Source organism: Macrobrachium rosenbergii, chromosome 42 (assembly GCF_040412425.1).
Source record: "Macrobrachium rosenbergii isolate ZJJX-2024 chromosome 42, ASM4041242v1, whole genome shotgun sequence".
Lineage (NCBI taxonomy): Eukaryota > Metazoa > Arthropoda > Malacostraca > Decapoda > Palaemonidae > Macrobrachium > Macrobrachium rosenbergii.
In genome coordinates this window covers 55,140,555-55,154,345 of record NC_089782.1, presented here as the reverse complement: position 1 = coordinate 55,154,345, position 13,791 = coordinate 55,140,555, and positions in this window count along the sequence as shown.

The window sequence follows — 13,791 nt, the reverse complement described above, 5'->3', positions numbered from 1 at the left end:
AATATTCCCCCCCCCCCCCACCCCCAAGACGGAGGTAACGTCTGATCAAAGCAGGTATCTGCTGGGGTGACAAAGGGGGCCTCGCTTCCTCGATGTCAACTGGAGAGGGTGGTCGCCTTCCGTGGCGCCCCCTGGAGCGGTTTGTTGGGGTGCCTTCCTGTTTGGTTTCTGGGGTTTCTGGGGATGCCCACACCTATTTCCTGCGCATGGGGTTGTCTGAGGGGGTGCCACACCCTGCGGGAGGTTTTGGGGACTGCATCCGATATCCTCCTCCAGGAATGCAGGTTTGAGACGATCGACAGATATCCAGTCTTCCCGCCCATGGACGGCTACTCAGAATGCCTTCTTGTTTCTTTCCAGTACAAGGGAAGGTCCTCTGTAGGGTGTGGTTAAGGGTGGGTGCATGGTGTCGTCCCTGACGAAGACGTGGGTGGCAGAGGATAGCCCAGGGGGCATGAAGGGGGACGTCTTGTCAGTGAATGTCCTTTGGCAGGGGGGCGAACTTTCCAACCCTGTCACGGAGCCTCTGCGTCTCTATGTCATCTCTGTCTTTTGCGATGAGTTCTCCTGGGACTACCAAGGCCTCTCCTGTAGACTTTTTCCGCTAAGGAGGGGTCACCATTGGCTCTGGGGGCAGTTCTCAACCCAAGGAGGAGCCAGGGCAGCTGGTATTTCCAATTCTCAGAGGAGCAACGAGCCATGAGGGACGCCTTCAGAGACCTGTGGAACCTTTCCACCATTCCGTTGGCCGCGGGGTTGTAGGCAGTGGTCCTGTGGTGAGTGGTCCCCATCGGGTGTGCCAGGGCGGTCCACAGCTCGGACAGGAAGGTGGGTCCTTTGGCTGTTGTTATGTGGTCTGGGACACAGAACCAGCTGATCCAGCTGGAGAGGAGGGCTTCTGCGCATGCATTGGAGGTGGCTTCTTCCATGGGTGTAGCTTTGGGCCACCTGGTGGAGCGGCCGACGACTGTTAGAAGGTATCTGGCTCTTTCTGATGGGGGAAGAGGACCCACTATGTCGACATGGATGTGCCCAAAGTGTCTCCTTGGCTGGGGAAACTCGCCCACTCCAGATTCAGTGTGCCGTCCTACTGTACTTCCTGGCCTGGCACTGCACACACTGCCTTGCCCAGGCCATCGTGTCCTTCCATATGCCATGCCAGATGAACTTCTCCATCAACAGCCTGGCTGTTGTCCTTCCAGAGGGGTGGGATAGGTCGTGGATGATGTCGAAGACCAGCCGACGTCTGGAGGCGGGCACTAGGGGTTGGGGGCGTCCGGTGCTAACATCTCTCAGTAATGTTGATCCTCCTGAGCCGAAGGGCATGTCCTTCCACTTTAGCGACGTGACGACTGTACGGTAGGCAGGGGTCTCAGGGTCAGCAGCCTGTTTGCGGGTGAGGCCCTTGTAGTCGATCCCAAGCTGTACTGAGTCGATCTTGATCCTCGAGAGGGCGTCAGCTACCCGGTTCTTCCTGCCGGGGAGGTATTTGATGGTGCAGGTGAACTCAGCGATTGCTGCGAGGTGCCGCTGCTGCCTAGAGGACCATGCGTCCCCCAGCTTCATGAAGGCGTGGACCAGCGGCTGGTGGTCGGTCCAAATTATGAAGGGCGTTCCCTCCAGGAGGAACTTGAAGTGCCGTGCATCCTGGTATGCTGCGAAGAGTTCCCAGTCGAAGGTGCTGTAGCGGGACTCGGTGGGGCTTAACCTCCTGCTGAAGAAGATGATGGGCTGAGGGGTCCCCGTGATGACTTGCTCCAGGACAGCTCCGCAGGCGACGTCACTGGCGTCCATCGTCAGCTGGAGGGGAGCGTTGGGGTTCTAGTGAGCCAAAGATGTTGCTTTGGCGAGGGCAGCCTTCGTCAGGAGGAAGGCCTTCTGCTGGTCGGGGCCCCACACTAAGGAATTTGAACATCCCTTGAGGACCGTCAGGGGTGCCATGGTGTGAGCAATCCCCGGGATGAATCTTCTGTATTCGTTGACCATCTCGAGGAGTTCTTGTACGGCCCTGATGGAGGTGGGGGTGGAGAACTTCTCGACGGCTTCGACCTTTGACGACATTGGGCAATCGCCCTCAGGGGATATCTTGTGGCCCAGGAATTCCACCTTCTCGACGCCAAAGGTACACTTGTCGAACCTGACGACGAGGCCACTTTCCTGCAGGCGCTGCAGGACCTCCCGGATGTGTCGCAGGTGTTCCTCCCGGGATCTGGAAAAGGTTAGGATATCATCGACGTAGCAGATGCAGAAGTCTAGGTCCCCCAGGATGCTGTCCATCAATCTCTGGAAGGTCGCTCCCACATTCCTCAGGCCAAAGGTGGAGAAGGCGAAGGTAAAGGACCCAAAGGACGTGATGATGGCAGTTTTGGGGATGTCCTCTTCACTACTGGTACCTGAAAATATGATTTTAAAAGATCCATTTTTGAGAATATTTTGGCCCTGTGGAAAGAGGCCGTCAGGTCCTGCATGTTTGGCAGGGGGTAGTGGTCGGGCTCTGTTGCAAGGTTCAGCTGCCTGTAGTCGCCACAGGGCCTCCAGGTGCCGTCTGCTTTCTGCACCATGTGAAGGGGAGAGGCCCACGGGCTGAGAGCCTTCCTGCATATACCCATTTTCTCCATCTCAGCAAAGGCCTTTTTGGCCTCCTGAAGGCATTGCAGAGGAAGCCATTGGAACTTTGCGTGCATCGGGGGGCCCTTTGTTTTGATGTAGTGGTATATCCCGCGTTTGGTGGAGCTAGGGTTTGAAGACCTCTGGGAACTCCTTCAGGAGGGAACCATACTGGTGGGGCGCGACGGAACAGATGGCTGGCTCCTTGGAGCTCAGTGACAAGGGCAGGGACTGGCAGGAGTCGGTGTCCAGCGGGCATTTGCGGCCGACGTCGACTGCCAGTCCGAAGTGCACGAGGAAGTCCGCCCCCAGGAGTGGGGTCCTGACGTCAGCAATGATGAAATCCCAGCTGTATCTCCGGCCAAGGATGGAGATCGACAGGAGCTTGGTGCCGTAGGAGAGGATGGGGGACTGCTCGCAGCCGTCAGGGAGGCAGTCAGGTCCAGCGGGCATCTGCGGTCCTCTCCTGAAGGCAGAAACACTGAATGCATGGCTCCAGTGTTGACCAACATCATCCTGACAGAGATGGTGTCGTGGACGTAGAACCCTACTGGTAAGGGGCCCCTGGGTGTTTCTGCTTCCATGGCGGCCTGTGCGGTTGGCTGCCGCCTCCTCCGTTTTTTGAAGGGAAGAAAGGGCAGGGGGCTTAGCATCTCCGGGCAGCTCTCCCGAACCTCCGGTGGTAATAGCAAAGCCCCAGCCCCTCCTCTTCTGCTGGTGGGACGACCTTTTCTGTTCGACGACGTTGACAGGCTTTGTGGTGGGGTCCTCTGGCAGGAGGCAGTTGGCGGAGTGTACGGGCGTGGTCACCCGCTTTGCCGCCTTCGTGGAATCCATCAGCTGCTGCGCTACCCTGATTAGGTCCTCGACCGGCAGGGTATATGCATCCGTGATCTGCCCACAGACCTCCGGCAGTAGCTGCCGCAGGAAGATCTCCCTCGACAGGCTGATTTCTTTGCGCCTGCCGCTGCTGTCAATCTTGGGAGGAGGAGGAGGAGGTCCTAGAGGGCATGCCACATTTCCAAGAGGTTTCCCTCCTGCGGGGGGTTGAGGGTGAGGTCGAGGGCATGGGCAGCTCTCTCAGAGACCGGCAGGGTGCAGGTCTCAACGAGAGTGGTTTTTAGTTCTTGGAAGGTGGCGGGGACTGACGTCGTCATCAACCACGGGGCGACCTTCCTGTATATCTCCTCCGGGAAAGCATTGATGGCGATGTCTGCCTTCAACACCTCGTCCATTAGGCCTGCTACCCTGAACTGCCCCTTGGCCCTGTAGAACCAGGACGCTGCGTTTTCCCTGGTAAATGGCAGCAGCCTTATGTTAAGGGCCGTCTTTGGTTGGTCCGTCAGGGGGGGTCATTGTGTGGGGTGCAGGTACTGGCTGGAGGTGTGTGTGTGTGGGAGGGAGTTGTCTTCCTCCAAGAGGTTCACGGTAATTTGTACGTGGTTGGGAATGTCCGCGTCCATGCTCATTTCGCATTCTCACTTGGAGTGTTAGGGAATACTGGTGCCAATACACGCTGGGGAAGCGTGCCATGTGGGTCCGCTAATGACGCTGGCGACCTGCCAACGAGGGTCAGTAAACGCCCGAATGCTTTGTTAGAGCGCCATAGTTAGTCCGTTAGGGGCGTGGGTAAGGTTCATCGGGCCAAGACTTAGTTGCCATTTGGGTCTGTTAATGGCTTCCGGGAACCACTCCGGGGTCACCACTGTGAGAGAGGTGCGAAATAATGAGCAGGAAGACAAAGTACTGCTGGTTTATTGATGAAGCGAGCTGCTTATAAAGCAGGGTGTGGACGTCTGCGTACTTAGCAGAGACCACGGGTACAAAGATTTACAGGTGACCTGAGGTCAAACTAATTCTCTACAAAAACAGGACGGGTTCATACAGAAAATATAGTGATCAATAATGTCTGGTACATAACATAAATACTTTGTTACATGTATATAAAAAATGATCATTTGGAAAGACAATAAAATATACAGTTTAGATTATGGTGGAAAACGTGTTTTGGCCGACCTGGTTTTGGCCGACCCCAGGTCGATGTGAAGGCACCGCAGAAAATGGGATGTTCGCTATGGAGAACGCATTGAGAGGGGACTTTACAATGTTACTGATGAGGCAGCTGATGAAAGTGATTCTTCAGAGGAGTACATAATGAAAGTAAATCTTAAAGGCAAATCCAAGCCCATACCTAAGTGTATATTTGCACTAATGCAGGTTGGTGACAACACCGTAAAGTTTCAAGTTGACTGTGGCGCAAGTGTCAACGTCATACGATTTCAATGTTTCTAATTGTTACCTTGACCCTTATGATACCCAACTGCAAATGCAGAACTCTAGTACAATAAATCCAGTTGTCGAATGTGGAATGAGCATTAGGAACTGCAAAAATAGAAAAAAATACTCTGTTGAATTTGTAGCCGTAAAACAAGATTTTATGCTTCTGATAGGCAGGCGATCTTCAGAACAGATGGGGTTGATTTCTGTTAATTGTGAGAACATTTGTTCCATTACAGATGTATGTTCTGATTATGCTGATGGTCTTGGTGAACTACCAGGCAACATTCGTTTAACTATCAATGAAAACGTCAAACCAGTAGCAATTTCCAGTTGTCATGTACCTATTAGCTTGAAGACAAAAGTCAAACAAAAGTTGTTAGACTTAGAAAGGCAAAAGGTCATCCAAAGTGTAGAGGAGCCCACTCCATGGGTAAACAGGATGGTGGCTGCATCAAAGAAAACAGGGGATGTTAGGCTATGTCTTGACCCCCAGCAACTGAATAAATCTCTTGAAAGAGAATTGCACCCTCTTCCCATTATGGACGATATTCTGCCTGAACTGAGTAATGCCAAAATATTTTCACACTTTGACTTATGTGATGGATACTGCCATTGTACATTAGATCATGAATCCAGCATGCTGACAACGTTTTAAACACCTTTTGGGAGATTTTGTTGGCTACAGTTACCATTTGGTCTTGCAATAAGTAGTGAGATTTTTCAAAAAAAGCTTCAATTTTGCTCTTGATGATTTACCTGGTGTTATATGTATAGCAGACGATATTCTTGTTTATGGTAATGGAGAATCTGAGAAGGATGCTGTGATGGACCATGAACGCATGTTGAAAGTGCTGTTTGATCGCTGTTGCAAGCATGGAATAAAATTGAATAAAAATAAGGTAGAACTATGCAAATCTGAGATAACTTTTCTTGGTCATGAAGTTGTGAGGATGGGATTGAGTGACATCCTGGCTGTGTGTTGACTGGTTTATTGGTGGTTCATTACTGAATGAATGTACAGAATCTTCGAGGTTGTTATTGGCTGGTGCGAGCCGCACAGTAGCTTCTACACACAGACAGGGGAAAACAGAGGTAATGATTCAGACATCTGTGTTTGTCAGCAGACAAACAGATGGCGATTGTGAGAGACATAATAAACGTACAGTGATAAAACATATATCAATGGAACGGCCAGGAAATTCCACATAAGGCCAATTGCATGAGATTCGAGACAGATTAATGAATACAATGCAGTAGCATAATATATGTGAAATGGTGAGACGTTTGGCGTCTTTGTAAGAGGTGCAAAAAAAGAGAGCAGGAGGACATGTACTGCTGTTAAAGCAGGCCACTTATAAAGTGGCGTGCAGACGTCATACAAAGGCATACAATATGATACAGGCGACCCGAGGTCAATTGTTCTCAGTGTGAAACAGGACAGATAAATACACATAACATGTAAGGATAAAAGTACAAGAATTGACACAATGATACGTATTTACATAGATAAAAATATGGCTATTTGCGTGACTTAAGCTTGTGGGAAAGGCACCGTAGAAAATGGGAGGTTCACTATAGGAAACCTGTTGAGCGGGGAATTTACAATACTCCCTCCCCCAAGACGTAAGTAAGGTCTGATCAAATTAAGTATCTGCTGGGCCACTGGAGAGTGCCGCGGCTCTGCAAAGTTAGCGGGGGTGCGGTGTGAATGGGAGCGGCTGGCTGTGGCGCTTTCTGGATCCGGTTCCTTCTGGGGGCGGCCACCTGACTTTCTTTTGGGTTGGGCTGGCTGCGGGGGCAACGGTTCCCGCGGAGGGCACTGCGTGGTATCGTCGACATCTTCCTCCAACATTGCGGGCTTGAGGTGGTCTACAGACACCCAGTCGTCCTTCCTGTGGATGGCCAGCTGAAATGCTTTGTCGTTCCTCTCCAGCACATGGAAGGGTCCCTTGTAAGGCCTGGTTAAGGGCGGGCAGACAGCGTTTCTCCTGACGAAGACGTGGGTGGTGGAAGACAGGCCAGGAGGCGTGAAAGGCGACGTCCAACCGTGTCACGGAGCCTCTGGACTGTCAGGTTGTGGCAATCTCCCATGATGAGTTCGCCCGGGACTACGAGGGGCTCCCCGTAGACTTTCTCTGCTGCAGACGGGTCCCCGTTGGCTCTGGGGGTGGTCCTCAGCCCGAGGAGGACCCAAGGCAGCTGGTACTTCCAATCTTCGGTGGTGCAGCGGGCCATGAGGGACGCCTTCAGGGACCTGTGGAAGGCGGTCCACAGCTCGGACAGGAAAACAGGACCCCTGTCAGTTGTTATGTGGTCCGGGACACTGAACCGGCTAATCCAGCTGGAGAGGAGGGCCTCGGCGCATGCACTGGCAGTGGCTTCTTGCATGGGCGTCGCCTCGGGCCACCTGGTGGAGCGGTCGATGATCGCCAGGAGATACCTGGCCCCGCCTGATGGGGGAAGGGGGCCTATCATGTCGACATGGATGAGTCTGAACCGTCTCCCCAGCTGGGGAAACTCGCCCACCCCCGACTCGGTGTGGCACCCTACTTTGTTGGTCTGGCACCGGATGCACTGCCTCACCCAGGCCGTCGCTCCCTTCCGCATACTGTGCCAGACGAACTTCTCTGCCAACAGCTTGGCCGTCGTCCTGCCGGAGGGGTGGGACAGCCCGTGGATGACATCGAACACCAGACGGTGGCGGGAGGCGGGTACTAACGGGCGGGGGTGGCTGGTGCTTACGTCGCTCAGCAGTGATGGGCCCCCAGGGGTGAGGGGCACATCCTTCCACTTGAGCAACGTGATGGCAGTGCAGTAGGTTGGAATCTCTGGGTCTGTGGTCTGCTCCCGGGCGAGGTCCTCGTAGTCGATCCCGAGCTGCACAGCGTTGAGCTCGATCCTTGAGAGGGCGTCTGTTACAGGGTTCTTCCTGCCAGGGAGGTACTTGATTGTGCAGGTGAACTCTGCGAGATGTCGCTGCTGCCTGGAAGACCACGTGTCACCCTGCTTTGTGAAGGCATGGACCAGTGGCTGGTGGTCCATCCGGATTGTGAAGGGCGTACCCTCTAGGAGAAACTTGAAGTGACGTACAGCCCGATACAGTATGCAAAGTTCTGTTGAAGGTGCTGTAGCAGGTCTCTGCGGGGCCGAACTTCCTGCTGAAGAGGGCGATAGGCTGGGGGCCTCCGGCGACGACCTGCTCCAGGACGGCCCCACAGGCGACGTTGCTGGCATCCGTCGTCAGCTGGAGGTGGGCGTTGGGGTCCTGGTGGGCCAAGGCGGTTGCCTCGGCAAGGGCGGCCTTCATCAGGGAGAGGGTCCGCTGCTGGTCGGGTCCCCACACTAAGGCCTTCGGGTGACCCTTCAGGATCTCTGTCAGGGGGGCCATGGTGTGTGCGACCCCAGGGATGAACCTTCTGTAGTAGTTGACCATCCCGAGGAATTCTTGTACGGCCTTGACGGAGGTATGGGTGGGGAACCTGGTAACAGCTGCGACCTTCGATGCAAGTGGACGGACGCCCCCCAGCGATATCTCGTGGCCCAGGAAGTCAACTCTTTCGACACTGAAGGTGCATTTATCGAACCTGACGATGAAGCCGTTCTCCTGCAGTCACTGCAGGACCTTCCGGATGTGTCGCAGGTATTTTTTGCGCATCTGGAAAAGATCAGTTTGTCATCTACATAACAGACGCAGAAGTTTAGGTCCCCCAGGATGCTGTCCATCAGTCTCTGGAAGGTTGCCCCCGCATTCCTTAGTCCGAAGGTGGAGAAAGCGAAGACGAAAGGACCCGAAGGGCGTGATGATCGCAGTTTTGGGGATGTCCTCTGGAGCTATTGGTACCTGAAAGTAGGACTTCAACAGATCTAGTTTAGAAAATATTTTGGCCCCGTGAAGAGGCCATGAGATCTTGCATGTTTGGAAGGGGGTAATGATGTGGTTCTGTTGCAAGGTTGAGCTGCCTGTAGTTGCTGCAGGGCCGCCAGGAGCTGTCCGGTTTCTGCACCATGTGGAGGGGGAAGGCCTATGGGCTGGAGGCCTTCCTCCATGCGCCCATACGCTCCATCTCAGAGAAAGCATCCTTGGCCTACTGAAGGCGCCGAGGGGGGGAAGCCTCCGGAACTTGGCGTGTGTTGGGGGGACCCTTGTTTTAATGTGGTGGTAGATTCTGTGCTTGGCAGGGGCCCTGGGCACCTGACGCAGTTCGGGCCTGAAGACGTCGGGGAACTCCTTCAGCAGCTGGGCATACTGGTGCAGGGCGATGGAGCAGATGGCGGGCGTGCTGGGGCCCGTCACCAGAAGGAGGGACTGGCAGGAGTCGGTGCCCAACAGGCGTTTGCGACCGATGTCGACTGCCAGGCCGAAGTGGGCGAGGAAGTCCGCACCCAGGAGTGGGGTCCTCACGTCTGTGACTATGAAGTTCAAACTGTACCTCCGGCCAAGGATGGGGACTGACAGGAGCTTGGTGCCATAGGAGAGGATGGGGGACCTGTTGGCGGCTGTCAGGGAGGCAGCCGGGTCCTGCGGGCGTTTGCGGTCCTCTCTGGATGGCGAGAACACTGATTGTACAGCCCCTGTGTCGATCAGCATCATCCTGCCGGAGATGGTGTCGCGGATGTAAAAACCTACTGGTTTTGGGCTCCTGGGTTCCTCTGCTGCCACGGCGGCCTGTGCTGTTGGCTGCCACCTCCTCCGTTTTTTGGATGGGCAAAGGAGCAGGGGGGTTGACAGTTCCGAGCATCCTTGCCATTCCGCTGGTGGTAGTAGAAAGGTCCCGGTGGTTGTTTCTTGTGGTGGTATGTTGGCCGCCTCCTGATGACGGTGCATATCTCCTCTTCGCGGCCTCCTCCGGCTGGAGGGAGTTGATGGGGTGTGCGGGCGCTGATTCCCGCTTCGCTGCCCTCACGGAGTCTGTTATCTGCTGTGCCATCCTGATCAGGTCGTCAATCGGCACTGTATAAGGCTCCAGGATCTGGGTTTGAACCTCCGGGAGGAGCCAGTGGAGGAAGATCTCCCTTGACAGGCTTATCTCCAACTGCCTGCCGCTGCCATCCATCCCGGGCAGGATGAGAAGGTCCTGGATCACACTCCAAGTCTCCCGGAGGTTCTGGTCGTGTCGAGGGTTGTTCACGAGGTCAAGGGCACGGGCAGCCTTCTCGGAGACCGGCAGAGAGCAGGTCTTGACGAGCAAGGCCTTCAGCTTTTGGTAGGTGATGGGACCTGCGGCAGACTCCGGGGTCACCACTGTAAGAGGTGCAAAAATGAGAACAGGAAGACATGTACTGCTGGTTTATTAAAAAAGCAGGCCGCTTATAAAGCGCCATGCGGACGTCATACAAAGGATACAGGTGACCTGAGGTCAGTTGTTCTCAATATGAAACAGGACAGATAAATACAAATAACATGTAAAGATAAAAGTACAAGAATTGACACAATAATGTTCTGACACATGTACAACGTAAACAGGCACAAATGAATCAATAACAGATACGTATTTACATAGATAAAAATGTGGCTATTTGCGTGACCTAAGCTTGTGGGAAAGGCACCGTAGAAAATGGGAGTTCACTATAGAAAATCCGTTGACCGGGGACTTTACATCTTCACAAACAGAAATGTATATACAGTTTGATACAGAAGATTTGGTGGAACATTATGAGTACATGATTAGAATGCTTGCGTGGCAATGCAAGCAGTGGTGATTGTACATAAATAGAGACAACAATGGTTAGGGAGAAACAGATGGAAATATTGTATGGTAGAAGTTGCATTCCTTGAGAGAAAACGGGATGTTCTTGTTCCCTCTTTGTCTGGGTCCCTCTGAAGATATGACGCACACACGCACACATACGTGTGCTCAAAAGAGACTGCCATCGGTGTGATGGGTCTCTTACAATACTCCCCACAAAAGCAAGGCGTCGATGTGGAAATCATCTTGCTGACAATTGGAATGGGCTTGAAGGGGCTTGGGCTAGGGGTGGGTAGGAGGCTGAGGGGCGGCGCTGGCTGGCAGGAACTCGAGGAGGACGGTAGCGGGTTGAAGGATGACGTCTGATGATCCTTCAGTAGCCAGCTTGAGGGGGACGGCAGTAGGCTGAAGGATGATGGCGGCTGATCCTTCGGTAGCCAGCTCGAGGACTGAAGGATATCGGTGGCTGATCCTTTGGTAGCCAGCTCGAGGACCAAAGGATATCGGCGGCTGATCCAGCTCGAGGACTGAAGGATGTCGGTGGCTGATCCTTCAGTAGCCAGCTCGAGGGGGGGTTGGCAGCAGGCTGAAGGATGACGTTGGCTGGTCCTTTGTTGGTCAGCTCGTCCGATACGAGTTCGGGGGCTACTTCAGGCTTCCTGGAGGAGGCATCCAGGACTCCGGTGGTGGAGTGGGTCATCTCGGAGGGTCAGACATCTAGTGAAGACTCGAGAACAGCGTGAAGCGGGGAAGCGGCGAAGGGTTCATTGGCGCGTGGGTCGTTATCATGGGTCGGACGTCTGCCATCAGCGCCTTTGTGTCACTCCGGGGTCACCAGTGTAAGGATGGGATTGAGTGACATACTGGCTGGGTGGTGACTGGTTTATTGGTGGTTCCTTACTGAATGAATGTACATGTTGTTTTAGATTTAGCTGGCCTTGCGCCAGCACGGGCTCTTGCTCCTAGAGCAGCCCGTAATGAATGTACAGAATCTTCAAAGTTGTTATTGGCTGGTGCGAGCCGCAAGGTAACATCTACACACTGACAGGGCAAAACAGAGGTAATGATTCGGACATCTGTGTTTGTCGGCAGACAAACAGATGGCTATTGTGACAGACATAATAAACGTACAGTGATAAAGCATCAATGGAAAGGCCAGGAAATTCCACATATGGCCAATTGCATGAGATTCGAGACAGATTAATGAATACAATGCAGTAGCATAATATATGTGAAATGGCCAGATGTTTGGCGTCTTCACGAACAGAAACATACAGTTTGATACAGAAGATTCGGTGGAACATTATGAGTACATGGTTAGAATGCTTGCATGGCAATGCAAGTAGTGGTGATTGTACATAAATAGAGACAACAATGGTTAGGGAGAAACAGATGGAAATATTGTATGGTAGAAGTTGTGTTCCGAGAGAAAACGGGATGTTCTTGTTCCCTCTTTGTCTAGGTCCGTCCGAAGATATGACGCACGCACGCACGCACGCACACGTGTGCTCGAAAGAGACCGCCATCGGTGCGATGGGTCTCTTACAAAGTTACTGCTCGTGGTTTAAAAGCAGATCCTTCTAATATTGAGTCCATTCTAAAGATCCCTGCCCCAACCAACGTTACTGAAGTGCTCAGGTTGAATGGGATGGTTAACTATTTAGCAAAATTTCTGCTGAGCCCTTCGGATGTAATGGAACCAATAAGACATTTAACAAAGAAAGATGTTATATGGGAATGGAAGGAAGAACAAAAGCTAGCATTTCAAAAAGTAAAAGACCTTGCCAGTAAGGACCCTGTTCTCTTTTATTTTAACTCTTCTAAGTCTCTTGAAATTCAATGTGATGCAAGTCAATCTGGACGTGGCGCAGTGCTACTACAGGATGGAATCCCTCTGTCTTATGCTAGTAGGGCACTGGCACCAACAGAAAGACCATGTGTAATTAGAAAAAGAAATGCTAGCTGTTGTCTTTGCCTTAAAGAAATTTCATCAGTATACATATGGTCGCAGGACTAAAGTGTTCTCAGACCATAAACCCCCTATGTCCATTGTTAACAAACCTTTGAACAGAGCTCTAATACCAAAACATCCAGTGTGATTCGTAAATTGAAGCCACACTTTGCAAGGTGCGGGTCCCCTTCAGTACTCATGAGTGACTGTGGTTCTCAGCTCACTAATACAGACTTTCAAAAGTTTACAAAGGAATGGGACACCGAACAACAAGCAATGCAAATCAATGGAACATAGAAATCAATTCACTCAGCTAAGCAAGCAATCCAAGTAGTAATCAACAGAACATGTAATTCTGCTACAAAACTGATTAATTAAAGTAAGAATTGCAACAATAAGGAATTAGCCCCAAGTCGACCAATGAAGGTAAACTTGGCAATAAGAAGATTACATACGTGGAAATGATTCAATGCAATCAACACAAGGCAATGCTCTCATCAAGGCATTATCGACATCAATACATAAGCATAAGACATATCAAAAGCAAGGCCTCAGTATAAATGGCTACACCAGTCGTAATCAGTGATATAATACTTGCAAGTTCAAATGAGTATAGCAACTCAGTGGCCTAATGCACCCCATGCAATGGCAAGATTCACAGCTATGAACTGCACTACATTAATTGTTTACCACTCGACCTTCGTATTTTGTCGTCTGTCATACAATTAAGAGATTTACCGCTCTGACTAGCAGCGTACAGGTCGTGGTTTGTGCGAATTCGCATGTTTCATTCTGGTTCATACGAACTCACAATTCCTCCTGCGGAGTCTTGAGAGGAATCGTTTCTCATTCCTCTGGGTGATGTTGAGGTACAATCACATAATCACACTTCCTTTACTGCTGTGGATGCCCCTAGTAACTGCTCTTGTCACATACTGAGGCACACCCACCTATGACCCTATGCCTTCAAATCTCTTCCCGACTTCCATACTTTACAGTTCGCCTTGGGCTATGATGCCAACTATTACACAGTTCCATCTCGAATCCGCTCTGCCATTCTCGTCTCTGCTCAGTAGCAGCTCTTCTTCTCAGCCTCGACGCAGTCTGTTCCAGTACTTCATTCTGATCCTGTCTATCGACATCTTCATCCCAGCTACCTCTTGATCATCGATCTCAAGTCTGTCAGTCTGGTGCGCGATACTACCTATCTCACTGTCATTATCACTATCATCACTCTGCTCTCTTACCTGCATTCCAGTACCTTCT